The sequence below is a fragment of the Myotis lucifugus genome, unplaced genomic scaffold (genome assembly GCF_000147115.1).
Source record: "Myotis lucifugus unplaced genomic scaffold, Myoluc2.0 scaffold_67, whole genome shotgun sequence".
NCBI lineage: Eukaryota > Metazoa > Chordata > Mammalia > Chiroptera > Vespertilionidae > Myotis > Myotis lucifugus.
Genome location: NW_005871115.1, coordinates 3895886 through 3918360, shown reverse-complemented (window position 1 = coordinate 3918360; position 22475 = coordinate 3895886). Strand labels below are relative to the sequence as shown.

At 37.8% G+C, this 22475-nt stretch overlaps 1 protein-coding gene across 5 annotated transcripts in view; it reads right to left on the bottom strand.

Annotated features, from left to right (window-relative positions):
- Positions 1-22475, bottom strand: part of BBX (BBX, HMG-box containing) — a 290219-nt gene that overhangs the window by 139736 nt on the left and 128008 nt on the right. For 2 of the 5 annotated variants that reach the window (XM_006090071.3, XM_023754948.1), the window contains one exon: positions 18598-18715. The exons of 2 other annotated variants lie outside the window; for them this stretch is intronic. The gene's annotated coding sequence lies outside the window, so the exon portion shown is untranslated. Of the gene's footprint in view, positions 1-4612; positions 4726-18597; positions 18716-22475 lie in introns of those variants that run through there. One more of the 5 variants, XM_023754951.1, reaches the window with a different exon arrangement.

Here is a 22475-nt window from a genome sequence, read left to right as displayed (position 1 = left end):
TAATTGGCTTCCTTGGAAAAATGAAATGCTCATTTTATAGAATTGTTAGGGATTGCAAACCCAGCCCCTGGAGGTCACTGTGTCCTCCAAATAACAGGATTCTTAGGGGTCCAAGGTTAGCTTACAGTAACTAAACTAATTAATAGAGAAGTTAAGATCCAGGTTTCTTGACCACAAAATTAGAACTCTTTCCACTATATCTCACTGCCTTTTTATTCTTCCTCCAAAAAGAAATGGAATATTTCCATTGAATTCTTCTTACAGTCCTACTGTTGCATCTTTAATCTAAAAGGTACATGCGGTAACACTGCTCAGGTGTGCACGAAAAGGTGTCAAAACTGGGAGTTTCTTCATAGTCCTCCAAGAAAAAAATAGCAAGATGGGGCTAAGCAGCTTCTATGGAGCAAGTTACATCAGTGATTTCCACCAGGGAACCAAGAGACCAGGGAACAGACCCACCAGTTACTAAAGTGAGAACCATTTGTCATTGACTGAGAGACGCAAAAGAAGCCATTTCTGCAATGAGTTTGTGTTAGCTGAGAAGGCACCACTTCCTCAACGGGTGCTCGAAATGTGACGGCTGATAAACAGAAGTGCACAGACTAACCTTTAGCATTTGAGAAGAAAACCTTTTGTTTTCTGCAAATCCATCATCTTTTACCTCTCATCATCGCACCGAGTAAATATATACAAACCATACATTCTTTCAGCTCTGAATCAGTTCCAAATTCCAAGGTCTGACTTTTTATCTATTTCTTCCTGTGAGATTTCAGGCACTTCTACTGAACTTTTAATTTTGCTATTTATTATTACTCTTGGGACCATGTTTCTGACACACAAGTCAAAGTCTAAAAAACTTGGATTCAAACACTGACTTGGCTAAATCACCTTAACCTCTGAGACTCTCCGGTTCCTTCCATCTGGCCCTGGAGAGGCCTCTCTAATTCTACATTATTCTCAGGCTGTATTTCTTGAAGACTCTGTAACAGACTTGAACACAACAAAACTTACCAGGCCTGTCCCTAACATTACTTCTTCAGCAAAGGCTTTACCAGAAGTCTGAGGAGTGCAGAGATGGTACCAAACCTAAAAGGGGTTCTTTGTAGGTTCTAAGTGAATTGCTTTTGAGAAAGTCTCTATAGACAACTCATTTTGGCTCCTCATCTATACAAACTGCTGTGGGAGCCCAAGAAAAGCAGCTTTCAAACTTGTAAGTGCATAGATTTGGTACTGCTGCCACCAGGCTGCAAGCGCTGCCAGGGGACGGACTGAGTCAAAGCAATTCTATGCATCACACGCCTCAGTGTCTTCCGTTTACTTGGCAGCTGTAGACACTGGGATCAGTCATCCAGCTAAATGTCAAGAGTCCCAAAGTTATTACTAATGCAAAGGTTTTCAGTCTGAAACTTTGCAAAGAGATATAAATTTAAAGTCATTACAAAGGAGATCTTTTTATGTTATTATAAGCTAGGAATAATTTGTGAAAAATTTATAAAAAGTAGTGAGGCAATGGCTTAGGAATTACACAATGTGTGTATGTGAAAGAACATTCACACACACACACACACACACACACACACGCCTCTTTCTGGAGCAAAGGTGTAAGTGGCACTTATTAAAAGAATCAAGTAGAATCAATAAGCGCAGTTTTAAATATTACTTTCAAGGTATGAAAATTTCCAAATATATTTACATGAGAATGCCTCATTTTTCAGGTTCTAACACTTATTTCCAACTTTTAAGGCATTACAACAGATGATTTACTTATAGGCTCTTTTCCCTTGAAAAATGTATCATCGTATTATTAATGGTTTTGGTCAAATTTCAAATACGTAAATTTGAATGCTCTTTTTTTTCTTTTAAGAGAGAGTAATTAACTTTACATTTGTGGTCATACCACTCTGTGAAAAGCAGTTCATGTCTATCCTCCAAGATAAATAAATACTTGAAGACTGTCACTGAAGACAGTTCCTTTTTTGTACCAACTGTTTATGAGTCTTTTAGCTAAAAAGAAGCTACCAAATAAAGAAAAATACATATTTAGAGATTACAAAATATATTTCTGACAAATAGGCTTCTTAATTTTTTAAAATAATTCTGTACGTAATATGTTACACTAATTTTGGAAAGAACTTAATATACACAAACATTATCCTGAATAAGAGATATTTCTAGGAAAAAAAAATGTTAAGTGGGTCTTACTAATAACCTGTTCACTTATCAAGAGCAATTTGTAAAAAAGGAAAATCTTATTATAAAGGAGACACACTTTGATCTTTATCAGTATTATTCTCATTCTCCAACAGCCTCACAGTTTTTTAACTTGGGCTGTGCTCTTAATTTTGTGAGAAAACTATACAACTCAGTTAAGGAGGAAATGAATAATGTAATTCCTGTGGTTTAGAGGGGCCGGGAGTAAGTAGGTACTAAAGCAAAAATGCTGAGGTTTAAAAAAAAAGTAGAATAAACTTTTATTAAAAACAGATTTCAAATAGCCATTTTACCAGAAATTGAGCTTTTAGACACAGAATATGAAAACTCACTATCTTATCCCAAGAAAAACTGTTCTAATCAAACAAATCTCATTGTTATTATGTCCCAAACAAGGTTTTGCTACTATAAAACTCCTCTGTACCATTTCTACTGGATTGGCATGTTTATAAGGATTGTTTTCCTACCAAAATGTTCTTTTATTCCCATCAAAATTCTGCTAAAAGCTTACTGAATGTGGAACTCCTCTTAAAACCTCATCTAACTTGATACAGGAACACTCAAACATTTTGAATTCCTACTTTGTTCTTCATTCTAAAAACTCAGATTTTATAGTTAAAAACAAACTTTGAAGATTATCCAATTTAACTTTCTCATTGAAAGAAAAACAAATTCAGTTCCAAATTAATAAATTTGCTCAAGGTCTCAGAACTTGTTCAAAGCTGGGACTAGTGCAAAGTCATCCACCGGGTTAATTTTTCATTTTCATTCATCATTGAAAAAAAGGTCTAAAACAGCGGTTCTCAACCTGTGGGTCGCGACCCCTTTGGCGGTCGAACGACCCTTTCACAGGGATCGCCTAAGACCATCCTGCATATCAGATGTTTACATTATGATTCATAACAGTAGCAACATTACAGTTATGAAGTAGCAACGAAAATAATTTTATGGTTGGGTCACAACATGAGGAACTGTATTTAAAAGGCCAGAAGGTTGAAAACCACTGGTCTATAAGGTATCATTCCTTAAGGCAACTGAAGTTAATTCAGTTAATATTTTTTAAAAAGAACAAAGCAAATCATTGACACTTCTCACAAAATATAAATATTGTTTCATTAAAATTGACTTCATTGCCCTGACCGGTTTGGCTCAGTGGATAGAGCATCGGCCTGCGGACTCAAGGGTCCCAGGTTCGATTCTGGCCAAGGGCATGTACCTTGGTTGCGGGCACATCCCCAGTAGGGGATGCGCAAGAGGCAGCTGATCGATGTTTCTAACTCTCTATCCCTTTCCCTTCCTCTCTGTAAAAAAATCAATAAAATATATTTTTAAAAAAATTGACTTCATTAAATTCATTTTATTAAAATGATCAATAGTCATTCAACATTCAAAATAAATATACTGAGCATTTACTGCCTTGCCAGGCACCTTGAAAAAAAGGCAAAACAATATATGAGAACTAAGAATGCATTCAGACCTATGAAAAAATTGATCATAAGATCATATTATTTTCCCGGACAGTTTAATTAATATGCCATACTCTATTCCAACAGTCTACAGCACTTAATAAAAAAAATACCATAGTACATTTTTCCTCTTCCAGTTGCTTTTATATGACACCCTCAACTTCAGCCTCTGAATAATTCACATGTTATACTGTACTTAGGTGATGCTATTTTGAAGAACTGGTGACAATACATCACTCTACAGTTTCAAGAAACATTGTAAACCTTCCATGAAGTTTCTACCTAGACTACAAAACATTTTCAACTTAGGTTCTTTCCAAGAAAGGCTACATTCAACTGCTTAAAAAGTGTAGTCATGTATTAACCTAAATCCCCTTTTTACTTAAAAAACCACTTTGCATCATGTCTATAAAATAGCTAGGACCTTTCTACTAACAAGATTCTATTAATCCTCCCAACATTTACTTTTCAAACTGTGATTTCAGATTAACAGTAATATTTCACAAATAACCTGTGTAAGAGTTATATAAGAATAAATAAAAGAATACACTTATGTTACACTTGGGGAGCTACGGTGAACAGATCCCTAAAATCTCACACAAGTGACTCTAAGATATCTGCTTTTTTTTAAATCCTCACCTGAGGACATGTTTTCCCTTTTTTTTTTTTTAGAGAGAGTGGAAGCAAGGAAGAAGAGGGGAGAGAAAGAGAAAAAAACATTAACGTGAGAGAGACACAACGTGAGAGAGACACACCCATTGGTTGCCTCTCACAGGTGTCTGGACAGAGGCCGTGGATGAACCCTCAACCCAGGTACGTGTCCTTAACCAGGTATCAAACCTGAGACCCTCGGTCTGAGGGCCTATGCTCTAACCCCTTAGAAAACCAGCCAGGGCTCATTCTTAATTCAGTATTTCAGATATAAGATTACAAACATTTCACTTGAAAGTCATCAAACAGGAAGTAGCATTTCCAATTTGCCAAAGTTTAGTAAGTTTCATTAATGGTCACAATTTGATGTTTAGAACTTTTCCCAACCATGTTAATCTTCTTGTGCCTACCCAAGAAAGAAAGAGTCCACAAATAGAAACTTTGAAGATATATGATTTTCAAGAAAAAGGATTTTCAGAAAACAGAATCATAAAATTAACCTGGATTATTAAGTGCAATAAAATGTATTATTTTAATGTACTCTTCCATTGTGAATATTTAATTATGCCAGAGACTTATCAACATTCTTTTTTCACCCTAAACATTTATAGCAACAGTCTCTCAAGGAGATGGTTTGAGTACTACATGGATCTAATAAAATGTGTGAATAATTTTTAAAAAAATATTTTTATTGATTTTTTAATATATTTTATTGATTTTTTTGCAGAGAGGAAGGGAGAGGGATAGCGAGTTAGAAACATCGATGAGAGAGAAACATCAATCAGCTGCCTCCTGCACACCCCCTACTGGGGATGTGCCTGCAACCAAGGTACATGCCCTTGACCGGAATCAAACCTGGGAGCCTTCAGTCCACAGGCCAACGCTCTATCCACTGAGCCAAACCAGTTAGGGCAAAAATGTGTGAATAATTTTATAACACTACACTCAATTTAGCAGTTCCTAAAAGTCTTTTGGGACATCCATCTCAATATTTCTAACTTTGTCCATTTCATTCTTTGTTCTGATATTCTTTGGTTTTTACCAAATAACACACACACACACACACACACACACACACACAAAATTATAATTTTTTTTCATCTTATGAATAATATTGAAATGTATCCCTTGTCAGGTCAATCTTGGGATAAAGATTCAATGTTTTCCTTTGAGGATCAAAGAAATAATTCAGAAGAAATGGTAAGCATACTATCACTTAAACTCTCTTATTAACAGTCTCAATGTGTTTAGGCTCAAATCTCTCAAAATTTCAACTACACTACATGTGGATTTTAAGACTTCAAGTTATAGATAGAAGTTCTTATTTAATCAGCCAAAATAAAATCTGAATGCATTTTTATTTCTTTACACTTCCCAAATCAAAAAACTTTTGTTGGGTAACTGCAGACACTCAGCTGAGTCAATGAACATATTTCAGACAGCTGCTTCTTATTGGTGAACCTAAAACTATTTTTGCTGAAGGAAATGCAGGTTATACAAAGAGAAATAAAAGTTAGAACTAAAAAAAAAATGGTCCCACAAAAAAAGACCTCCACTTAGCACAATTTGAAGATGAAACAGCAGTATTGAGATATAGACATTCCTCATTTATGGGGGAAATGTCTTTTAGGAAAAAGTGACAAATTATAAAAATAAACTAACATCAATTTACAAACAACAAAAACTCCCAGAATGTCTTAAGTAAAAGGTGGAGAAGTTATTGGTGTGGATAGCAGGCAACTCACTGAATGTCAGTACCTATTTCTTCAAATCTCCAACCTCTTCTATGTAGTATAATTTTTAAAACTGTCAAATAGATATTAACCATTATAGTGATGAACAAGATCATCCTCCATTAAAAGCAGGCTACACTCTGCTATTAAGAAATTGAGTTTTGTACTAACATTTTTGCCATGGTTTATAAACATTAAAGTTAAAAGTTTTCTAGGCCCTAGTCAGTTTGCCTCAGTGGATAATCGGCCGACGGACTGAAGGGTCCTGGATATGATTCCACCCTCTCACTTGGATATTTTTCTCTCTGAGTCTCTCCCTCTCTCCTCCATTCTCTCTAAAAATCAATGGAAAAATATCCTTAGGTGAGGACTAACCAAAAAAAAAAATATTCTAGCTAACTTTCAATGAATAAGAAAATTAAGTTAACCAAAATTCTTCTTTTCTAAGCACTGCAATTTATCTTATAATTTTTATTCTAGAAAACTGGGACATTCATTTTATTTTTTATACTAGAGATCCAGTGCACGAATTCGTGCACCAGTGGGGTCCCTCGGCCTGGATTGGGCTGAAACTAGATCTCCAACATGACCTGAGGGGTCCTGGATTGCAAGAGGGCACAGGCCAGGCTGAGGGGCCCCACCGGTGCACAATCGGGGCCAGGGAGGGACATAGGAAATCGTGTCCAGGTGGGGAGGGACCGTGGGAGGGCTCCAGGGCATGTCTAGCCATCTCACTCAGTCCCAATTGGCCTCACCCCAGCAGCAAGCTACCCTAACAGTCGGAGCATCTGCCCCCTGTGGTGGTCAGTGCACATCATAGCGACTGATTGACTGTCCCCTAGTGGTCAGTGCACATCATAGCGAGCAGTTGAGTGGCCTTAGCATATCATTAGCATACTAGAGGCCCGGTGAATGAAAATTCGTGCACTCAGGGGGTCCCTCATCCCAGTCTGTGCCTTCTCCCCAGGGGATCAGGCCTAAGCTGGAAGTCAGACATCCCCTTGGCAGCCCAGGAGCCCTCAGGGGATGTCCCCTGGGGAGCAGGCCTAAACTGCAGTCAGACACCTTAGTGCTGCCACGGAGGCAGGAGAGGCTCCCAACATCGCCGCTGTGCTCACAGCTGTCAGCCTGGCTTGTGGCTGAGCAGAGCTCCCCCTGTGGGAGTGCACTGACCACCAGGGGAAGCTCCTGTGTTGAGCGTCTGCCTCCTGGTGTCAGTGTGCGTCATAGCGACTGGTCGTTCCTGGTTGTTCTGCCGTTAGGGTCAATTTGCATATTACCCTTTTATTATATAGGATTACACTTGATTGGTTGAACAGACAATGGGACACTTAGCATATTAGGCTTTTATTATATAGGATAATAAAACTCTCTTCCTATTTGTTCTAATTTGATATAAAATATATTAATGACCCAAATTTTGTCAACTGATGTTTTTCTCTAAACTATCAGAAAAGAGCATTCTTCTCAAATGTTGTGATTGAGAAATATGTAAGGCTAATATATAATATGTATGTATCACACACAGCTGACATATATGCAATTATATATATAAAAATATGCATAAATATAGTTCTATTTTGGATCCACTTAATAATTCATAAGGGAGTATACAACAAGTCAAAAAATAAGAAGTCTATCTGTTCTCTATTTCAACTCTATGAGTCAGAGCATGGGAACAGAAAGGACTGGTTTTGGCAGATAGACCAGACTATTTGCCACTACTAGTTCTCTAATTTAAGGACCTCTACTCATGTATAAAAGTAGGCTAGTGCCTACCTTCATAGAATGGTAAGAATGGAAGCAGGGTTGGTATCCCTTAGTGGTCTTTCAAGTCCCAGGGAAAATGTAAAGGAAGAAATAGAACACAATCTCACGAGTTCATCATCATCCTTACTAAGCAGAAAGAGTAAAAGAGCCATTCTCAATGAAAATGGTCTTTTAAATCATTTAAATATAAATAACTTCAAACAAATCAACAAAAACCTCTAGCACATTTTGTTTTTAAATTTGAAGGAAAGTAAAACATACTCAAATCAATCCTTGAGTAAGCTCCAGTAAAAGAGGAAGAAAGGCTGTCTTGATGAGCTTTAATCCCGAGAGAACCACTGAATGGATAACTCCATTCAGTAAAAATCAGATGCACTGTTACCCTGGCACTGATACCTAGAACTTCTGACTCAGAGAGTTCCAGAGGCAACCCTTCTAGGTCCAGACTGGTTCTTAGCAGTTGGCAGGTTACTAACTGACGAACACACAAACCCTGAGTTTACAGGGCAGCTTGAGACTCACAGAAAGTAACAGTGTCATCTACCCAGTGTAAGGATTAAGTAACAGCAAATAATTATAAACAGATAAAAAGCTGAAGCCAAGATTCCTCAAACTCAAAACAGACTTTAATCTAAGGGGAACGATGCCATCATTTAAATGAAACAGTGCTTGGCTAGCACAGGAAAAGGGAGTAAAGTGTCCACTAGCTAAGTGTAAGAGAAACATACCAATTCTGAGAAGGATTTGGTGGCAGAAAACAAACTGGCATATATACAAAAGAAAACCATATTTAGTGATCTTTAATAACATTATGATGTCTAGGTGAGCTTCCTAGAGTCCCAATTCCTCAAAACAACTATCAATATTAAAGCACAGCTGCTGCTATACTTTCTGTTCTGTTGTTTTTATTAAAAAGATTTTGTGATTTATTTTTTCAGATACAATAAAACCTGGTCAGGCTTTTAGAAATGTGGATTTTTCAGCCAGATAATAAATGGCAATATAGTAGAAAATTAACTTCAGGAAGCTCACTACTTTTTTCTCAAAATTACAGACCCATTTGAACATTTCTCTGTTTTCTTAGCCAGATATAAAGTTCCAGACAAAATGAATATCATTATTCCAGCAGTACCTAAATTCAAATTTTAAAATTATTCAGAACTACTTTAATAATCTAGAGTAAGCTGTATTTTGTATAATTACGTAACTGCATAAAGCTCAACTCAGAGGTTACTTTTACATATATCACCAACTTTGCTGTATAACAAACTTAAAACATGAGTAAAAATTACATACATAGTTCAAAATTTATTCTTACATTATTTTTTAAAAATTCCTCTTCCAAGTTAAGCTCATTAAATACAGAATCTGTAATAAATGCATTTCCTAGTTCCCTCTGAAGGAAAATTCTGTATCATACGTTTATATACTTTATATACATTAAATTTATATATGTTATAAGTTTCCTAACTACATGTAAAGATGATCCAACTTATTTATACAATAGTTTTTGGAAAAATTTTCTACAACATAGTCATTTGGGAATATATGGTTTTCTTTCAAAAGACATTAAGTAAAATAAGAATACTAAATGAGTGCTCTAAATTTTCTGAAGCACTTTCAAGCCTGTCTAAATTAATAAAATACTAAGTGAATTAGTATTACAAAGGAGACTTTGTCACTGATAATTTCAAATATTAATGTGAATACTTAACGGGTCAAGCTTTTTGCATTAATCAAAGAGAATGTAAGAGTGTTTAGAGTTTTCTCCTATGAGTAAAGTTTTCATGTCAGGTAATTTCTCCCATTTTTCCCTTATATGTATAAAAGGATAGTTCTCTCCCTGCATTCCTGAGGAATAAAAAGTTATCTGTTCTGCTAGAGATAGGATGATATTATTAACTGCTCCCCCCCCCCCCACATCCCCTCTTTTTTTTTTTTGGTTACAAAATTCTTCTCTTGCCTTATACTCTTCTTAGCCTAAAATCTGCCAGACTTACATGGGATATTCACTAAGTGGGTCCATAAGGTCATGAGATTAGATTATTTTGTGTCCCCTCCACCCATTCAAAGTCAGAAAGAACCTACTTAATCTTGGTTCAACCAACTAAAACTATAAACCACCAAGTATAGATTACCCAGCTCTTTGGCCAGGAGTCTAAGGAGTGATTAGGCAGTGTTTACAATTTACAGAGGTTAAGATAGCATTTGTATCCATTGCTCTGTGTGGCCTGTTCTCTGGTGGCTTTTGCCTTTGATCCACAAATTCAGAGGCACTCACAAAACGAATTCTGAACAAAAAACACGATTAGAAAATATCAGTCATGTGAGAATCCAGAGTTAGATTATTCCTCAAAAGTGACTGTAGCACTAATCCTCTTAAGATGGAATCTGCTTATGGGAAAACTGAGTGAGAGTAGCAAAGGAAGGAACGCGGGCCTCAGAGTTGAGAATTCCCTAGCAGAGAAAACACAGAAAAAAGGAATGAACAACTTGCCTCAAGCACCAGGTGAAAACAGACCCACTGAACCCAAGGAAAGCCCAACAGTAAAAACCAACACTGACTCAACTATGGTGAGAAAAGACATGGGGTTAATTTGGACAAAATTAACAAAGGGTGGGACTAACTGCCCTGATCACAGCCTTGAGGCTGGAGGAACAGGAAGAGGAGCAAGAGGGCAAAAGCTCAAGGTTTTACACTGAACAGAAAATGTCTGGATTGCCTGGTGAATGAAATTGGGAACCCAAAGGTATTCATTATACTTTCTCAAAGAAAAGATCAGTATATTCTTTCTCTAGGGAAAAATAATCAACCCTAAACAACAGAGAGGAAGGAAAGTTTGATGTATGTCCCAGTTGCTGGGGTTATGAGAGAAAATAACTGGCAGGTCACTGTGGACCAAAAGCCTAGTAAGTTATGGGCCAAAAGCCCAGGAAGGTAGATTCAGGCTTTAAGTGTTGCCCACACACCAGGGAGAAACCACTTGTCATTAAAATTTAAAATAGAATACAAACTGTTGGAGTCAAAAGGAATCTTACGGATCACTGGCCTACCATTCTCATTTTTCCAAAAATCAGAGTGAAATTCAAGAAGAAATGACCGGGGTATGGTTTACAAAGCTACTCACTGGCACAATTGTTTACAGTACTGATGACTTTTACCCACTGCTTTTAGGGAAATTACTATTGCTGAGATTTCAGTGCTTATTGCATTTTCATCTTCCCTTCTTCATTAAATAAACATCTACTGAATAGTAAGTACGAAGTACTAAGCTAGATCCTAGTATAGTTTCCTGGAAAACCTCAGAAAATAAATGGGGCAGACAGTGGTAACAAGTTTGACAATAGGCAAAATAGTAAGTTCAACCAACTAAAATTATAAACCACCAAGTATAGATTATAAAGTTAGGAAGAACAACTGTGGTATGAAAATTGGAATGGCATACAAGTATAATCAGATACCAAAAGAATAACTGTCTGATAAAAACAGAAGTGGGTAAAGAACAGAAGTGGGAAAGGAGTGGGTGGCAAATACAAGCTGAATGATTTACTCGAGGTCCTGGAACTTTTGCAATGCAGAACAAAACACAGGCAAAGTCACTGTAGCTCGCAAACAGTTGCCTGGGGGTTAATCTTCCTCAACTTGACTTAAGGAAAAAAGAAATCAGTAAAAGATGCACATTTTCCTGCCAAAACTGTCTTAGAAGTCAGGAACAGTTGACAATATCATTTAACATAAGAACATTACATTATAGCCTGGCTGGTTTGGCTCAGTGGATAGAGCGTTGGCCTGTGGACCGAAGGGTCCCAGGTTCAATTCTGGTTAAGGGCACATGCCTGGGTTGCAGACTCAGTCCAACGTGCATGAGGCAGCCAATCAATGATTCCCTCTCATCATTGATGTTTCTATCTCTCTCATCTCTCTCTTCCTCTCTGAAATCAATAAAAATATATTTTTTAAAAAAGAATATTACATTATAATGTGGTTTTCTCCAGAGAATAAACTTAGCTAGCAAATATACTTAACAATTTTCGGATCTCTGGACTTAACTACATTTATCTTAGAGAAATAACGTAAGAGGCATGTACAGGAATCTCAAGAATTTTCCCTCTGCAGCTTTATTTCTCATAACACAAAAATTGGAAACAACCTAAAAAGCCACCACAAAAAAGTAGGTAAATAATGTGATATTTTCATTCAGTGAAATTCAAATGTGATCACAAATGAATTACGGGTATAAGCAAGCGTGATTACCAAACATGAGGTTGAGATTTCCTAGGTCCAAGATGGTGGTGTAGGAAGAATTTACCTCCTCCCAGGATCACTTTGAGTCTAAACTTAGAAACAAAACAATTCCCCTCAAGAAGAAATAAGGGCTGACTAAACAGTTTCTGCAAAACAAACCCAAACCGGAGAGATCACATAGAAATGGGTAAGACGGTAGGAGAGAGACACTTACCTTGGGAACTCCACCCCCAAAGCAGGGACTTGTGGTAGGGAGGGATCACTGAAGGGCCTGTGTGCACAGACTCGCCGCCCAGGGGCACGGTGGGGGAAAGGGAGGGAGGGGGAGTGGCTTAAAAAGTATCTAGAATATACATAAGGAAACTCATTTTCAAACCCTAGAGCATCTTCCAAACAGGAGAACTGCAGAACTCATTCCGGTGTTGGAGAAACAGGAGAGCATTATTTGTTATGCTCACCCTCCCCTTTGAGCACAGGATCCAAACACTCTAGCCAACCATTGTCCACGGGCACCCTGCTGCACCCCAGAACCCAGGCCCATACCAGGTGCACAGGTTGCCAATGGGAGTTCCCGTGGCCTGTGCCCTTTCCAGCCAGAGCGCCAGGCATGGGGAGCTTGTCCCTTGGAATCCCGATAGTCCACACCCACTCCAACTACAGTCCCCGCCCCCATTCAACCTGTTCCTAAGTCTTCCCACAGACAACACCCACTTGGGCCACAGCTCAAGCTTGACGGCTGGTTCCCCAGACTCCCTGTGGTCCCATCCTACTCCAATTACAGCTTCAACTAGCCTGTCCAGGTATCCGGGGCAGCTTGCCCCTGGGCTTCCCACAGCCTGCACCTGCTCCAGGTTCAGCCTCAACTGGCCTGCCAAGGTGGCTCCAGTGCAGCTTGCTCCAGATCTTTCTGCAGCCCAACCTCACTCGCTTCACCTTCAGCTGACCTGACAAAGATACAAAGATACCCCTTATACACATTAAAAAAAAAAAAAAAAAGGCTGCACCAGGCCACTCCTTTAAGACTGGGAGAGGTTTCTGTTTCACCTAATTCACAGAAACAAACACAGAGACAGTCAAAATGAGAAAAGAGAAATATGTTCCAAATGAAAGAACAAGAAAAAAACTCAAACCCCATTTAAAAAAGAACTAAATGAAACAGACAATATACCATATAAAAACTTCAAGACAATGATTATAAAGATGCCCAATAAACTCCAGAGAAGACTAGGTAAACTCAGTGAAAACTTCTACAAAGAGACAGGAAAAACAAAACCAGTCAGAACTGAGGTACACAAAAACTGAAATGAAAAATACACTAGAGTCGTGGTCGGCAAACTGTGACTCGCGAGCCACATGCGGCTCTTTGGCTCCTTGAGTGTAGCTCTTCCTAAGCCTTAGGAGTACCCTAATTAAGTTAATAACAATATACCTACCTATACAGTTTAAGTTTAAAAAATTTAGCTCTCAAAAGAAATTTCAATCGTTGTACTGTTGATATTTGGCTCTGTTGACTAATGAGTTTGCCGAACACTGCACTAGAGGAAAGCAAAAGCACATTAGCTGATGTATAAATACACCTCAGGGAGCTAGAACACAAGGTAGTGGAAATCACTCAGAACAGAAAAAAGAAACAAGATTTTTTTTTTTAATGAACGTAGTTTAAGGAATCTCCAGGACAAACACATATCAATACCTGAATCATAGGGATCCCAGAAGAAGACAGAGAGAAAAGGACCGAAAATATATTTGAATGAATAGCAGCTAAAAAATTTCCTAAGCTGTTGAAGGAAACAGATATCCAAGTCCAGAAAGCACAGACAATCCCAAACAAGATGAATCCAAAGAGATCCACACCAAGCCACATAATTAAAATGCCAAAAGTTAAACATAAGGAGATAATTTTAAAAGCAAAGAGAGAACCAGCTAGTTACATGCAAGAGACCTCCCTCCCCAGACCATCAGTAAATGTATCACAGCAGAAAATGTGAAGGCCATAGGAAATAGCAGAATACATTCAAGTAGATGAAAGGAAAAACCTGTCAAGAACTCTATCCAACAAAGTTATCATTTAGTATTAAAGAGTTTCCCATTATCAAGTGGGATTTATTCCACTTGATACACCACATAAACAACATAATGAAAATCATGATCACAACAAAAAGCATTTGACAAAAATTCAAAATCCATTTATGATAAACCTCTCAAAAAGTGGGTATAGAAGAAAAATGCCTCAACATTTATGATAAACCCACAGCTAGCATCATACTCTTTAGTGAAAAGCTGAAAGCTTTTCCTCTAAGATCAGAAACAAGATGCTTATTCTCACCGCTCTTATTCAACATAGTCCTAGAAATAATAAGTCCTAGCCACAGCAATCAGAAAAAGAAATAAAAGATATCCAAACTAAAAAGAAAAAGTAAAATTGCAATGATTTGCAGATGACATGATACTATAGAGAAAAATCAAAAGATTCCACAAAAACTATTAGACCTAATATATAAATTTAGTAAAGTTCCAAGATAAAAATTAATATTCAGAAATCTGTTATGGTTCTATACACTAACAAGAAACTATCAGAGCAAGAAATTAAGAAAACAATTCAATTTATAATTGCATCAAATAAATAATAAAATACCCAGAAATAAATTTAATCAAGGAGATAAAAGACCTGTACTCAGAAAACTATAAGACATTGATGAAAGAAAGTGAACAAGGCATAAATAAATGAAAAGATATACCATGCTCATGGATTTAAAGAATTATTAAAATGTCCATACTATCCAAAGCAATCTACAGATTCAATGCAATCCCTATCAAAATATCAATGGCATTTTTCACAGAACTAGAAATAATAATCTTAAAATGTATATGAAACCACAAAAGACCATAAATAGCCAAGGCAATCTTGATAAAGAACAAAGTTGGAGGTATCTGGTCTTTGATTTCAAACAACACTATATAGCTATAGTAATCAAAACTATATGGTACTGGCACAAAATAGATACATAGATAATGTAACAGAATAGAGAGCCTAGAAATAAACCCATTCTTATAAGGTAAATTAATCTATGATAAAGGAATCTGATATAATAAGAGAGGGATATGCTAATTAGCCCAGATATGCTAATTATTCATGACCAGTATGCAAATTGACCATCACTCCAACACACAAGATGGCCGCCCCCATGTGGCCACAACATGGCCACCACAAGATGGCCAGCAGGGGCCAAAACCGGTTTGGCTCAGTGGATAGAGAGTCAGCCTGCGGACTCAAGGGTCCAGGGTTCGATTCCGGTCAAGGGCATGTACCTGGGTTGCGGGCACATCCCCAGTAGGAGATGTGCAGGAGGCGGCTGATCGATGTTTCTCTCTCATCGATGTTTCTAACTCTCTATCTCTCTCCCTTCCTCTCTGTAAAAAATCAATAAAATATATTTTTTTTAAAAAAAAAAAAGATGGCCAGCAGGGGAGAGCAGTTGGGGGGGACCAGGCCTATAGGGGAGGGAAGTTGGGGGCGACCGGGCCACTAGGGGAGGGCAGTTTGGGGCGACCGGGCCTGCAGGGGAGGGCAGTTGGGGGCAACCAGGCCAGCAGGGGAGGGCAGTTGGGGGTGACCAGGCCAGCAGGGGAGGGCAGTTGGGGGTGACCAGGCCAGCAGGGGAGGGCAGTTGGGGGCGACCAGGCCGGCAGGGGAGGGCAGTTTGGGGCGACGGGGCTGGCAGTTGGGGGCTATTGGGCCAGCAGGAGATGGTAGTTGGGGGCGATTGGGCTGGCAGGGGAGTGGTTAGGGGGTGATCAGGCTGGCAGGCAGAAGCAGTTAGGGGCAATAAGGTAGGCAGGCAGGCGAGCGGTTGGGAGCCAGCAGTCCTGGATTGTGAGAGGGATGTCCGATTGCCCTATCCCTCAAGGAGTCTCAGATTGGAGAGGGTGCAGGCTGGGCTGAGGGAAACCCCACCCTTCCCCAGTGCATGAATTTCATGCACCGGGCCTCTAGTCTATATATATAAAAGCCCAGCGACTGGAATGATGGAACGACCAGAATGACCGCTGGCTATGACACGCACTGCAGCAGCCAACCAGCCTAATCCGGGCCCCAATTGGACCCCCTGACCCTGGCCAGCCCGACTCGCAACACCCCGATCGGGATGGGGGCCAGCTGGCCAACTGCCCATGGCCCCTCTCCTGGCCTGCCCTGTCCCTGATTGCAACCCCCCCCCCACTTCAATCGGGGCCAGGCAACCACCCACGGCCCCTCCCCACGCCAGCCCAGCCCAATGGTCCCCCACCAGGGCGAGCCAGCTGGACCCCACCCATGTATGAATTCCTGCACCAGGCCTCTAGTCAAAATATACAATGGAGAAAAGACAGTCTCCTCTTCAATAAGTGGTGCTGGGAAAACTGGGCAGATATGTGCAAAAAAATGAAAGTATACCACTTTCTTACATCAAAATGAAAGACTTAAATGTAAGAGCTGAAACCACTGAACTTCTAGAATAAACCATAGGCAGTAATCTCTTTGACATCACTCTTAGCAATATTTTAAAAATGTATCTCCTCAGCAAAGGCAACAAAAGGAAAAATAAACAAATGGGACTACATCAAACCAAAAAGCTTTTGCACAGTGAAGGAAATCATTGGCAAGACAAAAAAGCAACCTCCTGAATGGAAGGAGATATTTGCAAATGATATATCCAATAATAGGTTAATATTCAAAATATATGACAAATTCCTACAACTCAACATTTTAAAAAATTCAATTAAAGAATGGGCAGAGGACCTGAATAGGTATTTTACCAAAGAAGGCATACAGATGGCCCACAGACATACAAAAACATGCTAACATCACTAATCAGCAGGGAAATGCAAATCAAAACCACAGAGATAATCGCCTCTTGCCGTTTGCAACAACATAAATGTATCTAGAGAGTTTACATTAACTAAAATATGTAGGACAGAGAAAGACAAATATCATATTATTTCACTTATATGTAGAATCTAAAAACAAAACAAATGAACAAAAAGAAACAAAAAGAAACTCACAGATACTGAGAACAAACTGATATTTGCCACAGGAGAGAAGGATAAGGGGATGGGTAGTAAAAAAGGAAGGGGATTAAGAAGTACAAACTTCTAGTTAAAAAAGAAGTCAGGGGGAGATAATGTACACCATAAGGAATACAGGTAACAATATCATAAAAACTTTATATGGTGACAGATGGTTACTAGACTTATTGTGGTGATCACTTTGTAAGGCATATAAGTACTGACATACTATGTGGTATACACAAAATTAATATATTGTATGTCAAGCATAAGTAAAAATAAAATTTTAAAAAAAATCATGATGTTGAGCAGCAAAATAGGTGTGACAGAGAAAACATATAGTATTTATTATTTATGTAAAATTCAAAAACAAGCAAAATTTAATGTAAATATGTAAAAAAATATAAGGTTAAAGAAGGAAAGAGTTATCTCATCCTTCAGGGTTGGGGATGAGTTAACTTAAGAAAGGTGATGAAATCTGGGTCAGGCAGTTAGTGGTAAATATTCAGTTATTCATGTTAATGCTATTCTTTGTAACTTATTCACATGTTATTAATATGCCCTGTATACACATAGCATTTTCTAAATACTATGAGGCTTACTTCTATTTTTTAAAAGCTCTAAGAAGTAACATCTGCATTTAACAAACTATTTTAAAAGGTACTTTTTAATTATCTGCAAGTAACAAGTACTCAGCATGCACTCAGGACTTTATAAAATTATCTCTAAATCACACAACAACTCTAAGATAAATATTTTCATATGAGGAAACTAAGATTGTGTTGTTACGTAGAATACCCAACCTTACACAGCTAGCAGATGGGTGAGATTCAAACCATATCCAACTCTGAAAACCATGGTACAACTGTAGGTAGGACTGTCTAAAATACAACAGCAAAAATAAATTTCCATCACAAAAACAAAACTAACTTGTTATACTACAATTCACTATTTTAATTCATCTTGGCATGTAAAATGTATCCATAGATTATATTATAATAGTTTGTATTAATTTTATTTCATACTACACCTCTTCACTACTTCACAATCACAATTTACCCTTAAACTCTATAAATTTTAATGCTGGCAAAGGATACTAATTATGTTTATGGAAAGTCTCAACTTGGCTATACTTTTCATAACTTGACTTTCTTTAAGCCTGGAAGGTTAAGAAGTTAGCTGTTGGCAGGCTGAAATTTAGCACTCTCATTTCACTACCCTCCCCCCATTCAGGAATTCACTCAGGCAAGTGAGCAGGCTTTGGAAGCCCCAAAGAAATTACTCACTCCCACCCTCTCTTTCCTCATCTCTCTTATTTGTCAGCTTTTTATTTTGTTGTTTTCATTTGTATGTGTGACCATCTGACAAGAATCACTGAGAAGAGTTTACAAGTTTATTTCTTCTGAGCTATACCCTAACTTCTTTTTTCCCAAAGCACCACCAACAGTAGTCACTTAATAAAGGCTTATTGACTTACTACAGTGGTACAGTTCGCCTCTGGTATTTGTCAATATCCCAGTGAATCCTCCACATCTATAAACATGCTGGAGATGATACCAGGTACCGCTAGAGGCTTGGGGTCTTCCTGAGGGTGCCTGGGTCAAGAAAAACACAGAGAGAGACCAAAGACAGTCAGGAGAAACACAGAGAGAGGGAACATGGAAATAAACAGAGGGTAAAATAAAGAATAAGAGGCAAAAAAGTGGGGGTTACAGAGAGATTAGGCAGCCAAAGACACTCAGAGACAAGGAGAAAGTCAGCAATCTGAACTGGGGCTTGGGTTTGGAAACCACATTTTTGGTATATTTACTCATGTAACAGGTGCCCTCGTGTTTCTAAAATTTGTGATATCATCAACCATTTCTCAATTATTTCTAAGGTTTTTCTGAGCTTGTATCTTTATTAAAAGTCACCTTTATTAAAAGTCTTGTCTTTGGAGATGCATACACCCAGACACAAACACAATCCTCAAAACAACCCAGCTGTAAGAAAGAAAGTATTTTCCCCAACTCTTACTTCAGAGAGGTAGTGTGACTTGCCCAAGGTCACAAATAAGCACATAACAACTGGGGCCCCAAATCTGATTCCAAAACCCAGTGCTTTGTTCTGGTATCCTATGTTGTCTTTACTGGAAATGAATCATATATAATCCAAGCTGTTTTATGAAATAAAATTCAAACTACACTGTCAAGATAAAATTTTCTATCTTTGGGGACACTGAGATACTCAGGTTATTAACTACTTTATTACCTCAGGGCTTCAATTACTTTTAAAATTCATCAGAAAAAAAATGAGTCAGAATAAAAGTATCTTAGAATGATAGAAGTTTTTAAACAGAACTGAAATTAGGTGAACATCCACTTGACAAAATTTTAACATTAAAAAGGGAGCTAGAGTTAGTTCATTGATTTTACAACTTTGTAAAGTCTTAATGATTCAACAAATTTCAGCTGAAAGATAAAAAATCTGCATATTTCAATAAATTCTTATATTTAAATACTAGTAAACTTGTCTCAAACTTGTTCTTTCATAATGTCTCACCTAAAGTCTATACTGAAATTCAATTTCAGGGTAGTACATAGAGTAGAAATGATTTAATGCACCACCCTTTGTAAGCATTAGTATTTTCTTTTAAGGAATACTTAGACTTGTCTAAATAATCATGTCCTTGTGGAAACAATCAATGTAACTGCCAGAAAAGCTTCTTTAATATAAGTGTAAGCATGCTATTGGATTTCACACAAGACAGTAAGAATACAAAGAAATTTCTATTTGAGTGTGCATCAATATATTTTCCCATGTTCAGCAATTTTTAAACCAGTAATTTTCAAATAAGGCCTAAAGTATGGTACAGCTCTGCCCTCTAGTGATTGGCTAAGATTTCCTAACTAAATGCTTTGATTTATTTTTGTAACTGCTTTTTGAACAAAACTTAAGGTTTTAAAACATATGATAGCTGACTTTTCCTTATTTGAATAGTGAACAGAGAGAACTGGCCAACTTTTAAGATTTGGCGTATGGTATGAGCACAATTCAGGAAAGAGACACAATTTCTTTTCATAGGAAAGACTCACCTAAGTATCACAAACCAGAAATCAAATTTATTATAATGTATTCAAATCCTTATTTATATTTTATGCCAAAGAATTCCATTTAGTTTCTTTGTTAAAAACTTTATAAATTTCTTAACTATAAATTCCAAATTGATTAATTCTATTATTTTGGAGACTGAGGTATCAGGGTACTATATATACCGAACATAGATGAACAGTTTTCTATTAATAGACTAAAATATGCTTCATAAAAAATTATACTGAACATCAGCTACCCTTAATTGTTCAAATGGCACTTTAGGATTTTTCTGAGCCTCAGTATTGTCATAAGGAACCTGTCAATTTACATGTGGAAACATTAATCAAGGATGCCAGTTAAGACAGAGTTATTATATAGAGGTCCACCCTACTATTTTGATGAAGGGAACTTCCTTCTGAGTTTTCCTTGCCATAAACCTCTTGCAAGGAACCAATGCATGTCTAAAACAGCATTTCTACTCTCACTAATACTAAGTGTATTACTTCTGTCTACACACTTGTGTTAAAATAAAAATTACATTTTTATACATGAATGTACAGGGATACCGAACATGAGAGGACAATCCATCAGCAGTATAGTGGTGTAGTGATGACCACCAAACCCTGAAGCCAAATTGCCAGAATTTGATGTCATAGTCTGTCACTTGCTAACAGTGCGACCTTAGGAAGATTAGTTAACTTCTGTGTGCTTCAGTTTCCTCATCTACAAAGGAGAATAAAAGGAGATACCTACCAATAGTCATGTTTTATTATCTTGATAGGTATTTAGGTTACACAGGTGTATGCAATCAAAACTCTAGAGAATATACATTTAAGATTGTGTATTACACTAAATGTAAATTTTACATAAAAAACTTAAATATATAAATATTGAACTCGAGTCAATAATATACATGCTAACTAATTAGAGCAAGTTTAGTGATGTCTGTAATTTACTTCCAAATGCATCAGAAAATGAAATGACAATGGATGGATTATAGATATGTAATAAAATAAATATAGCAAAATGTTAATGGCTGAATCTAGGTAATGAGTATATAAGTGTGTAATGCTATGTTTAAAAACTGCATAATGAAATATAAGGGGGAAATATATCTACTTTTCATCGAGTTGATATGAAATATATATATATTAGAGGCCCAATGCACAAAATTCGTACTCAGGGGATGGGGAGGTGGGGGGGAGGGGTTCCTTCAGCCCAACCTGCACCCTCTCCAATTCGGGAGCCCTCAGGGGATGTTCTACTGAAGGCTTAGGCCCACTCCCTGTGGTTCTCTGCTGTCTGCAAGGCCCGCTTGGCTGCTCCTGGGTCGCCGTGGTGACGGCCAAACAGGCCCTTCTCTCAGCGGCCACCCCCCAGGACTAGAGGACTCCAGCGGGACTGAGAGGACTGGGCGCCTCCATCTTGTGGCTGTGGGCGCCGCCATCTCTGTGTCATAGTTGATGGTTAATTTGCATATTACTCTTTTATTAGATAGGATAGTACTGAATATACAGAAAAGCATCTGACAATCAACTATTACAAATGGCAACATGTGTAAGCAAATGAAAGTAATCTATTCTTCCCTAGTTGGAGGAAAAGGATAAGAAAGTAATGAGGCACTGAGCTTCCAAACTGGAGTGAACAGTTGCTATCAAGGGTATTAAAGCTCAAATTTCAAATACATCATAAAATTGCATGGGCCATGTTGAGAACATAGTCTTTGAAAGTCAAAAAGAGATGATTTGAATCTTGGATCTGTTCTTAATTAGCCAAGAAGCTGAGATGATTTATAATGTTTTTAGCCTCAGTTCTTTCATGTATAAAATGGGAATAATAATACTTACCTATAAAGGTCACTGTGAAGATTAAGGAAAAAATGCAAACACACAGACACAGAGATATTAGCACATAAAATGCAAAAATAACAGTTGAAGGTCTATCATTATAATGCAGTGGTTCTCAAGCTTCTGGCCCTTTAAATACAGTTCCTCATGTTGTGACCCAACCATAAAATTATTTTTGTTGCTACTTCATAACTGTAATGTTGTGACTGTTATGAATCGTAATGTAAATATCTGATATGCAGGATGGACTTAGGCGAGCCCTGTGAAAGGGTCGTTCGACCGCTAAAGGGGTCGCGACCCACAGGTTGAGAACCGCTGTTATAATCATTACTACTACTTAGGGCAGTGATGGCGAACCTATGACACGTGTGTCAGAGGTGACACGAGAACTCATTTTTTTGGTTGATTTTTCTTTGTTAAATGGCATTTAAATATA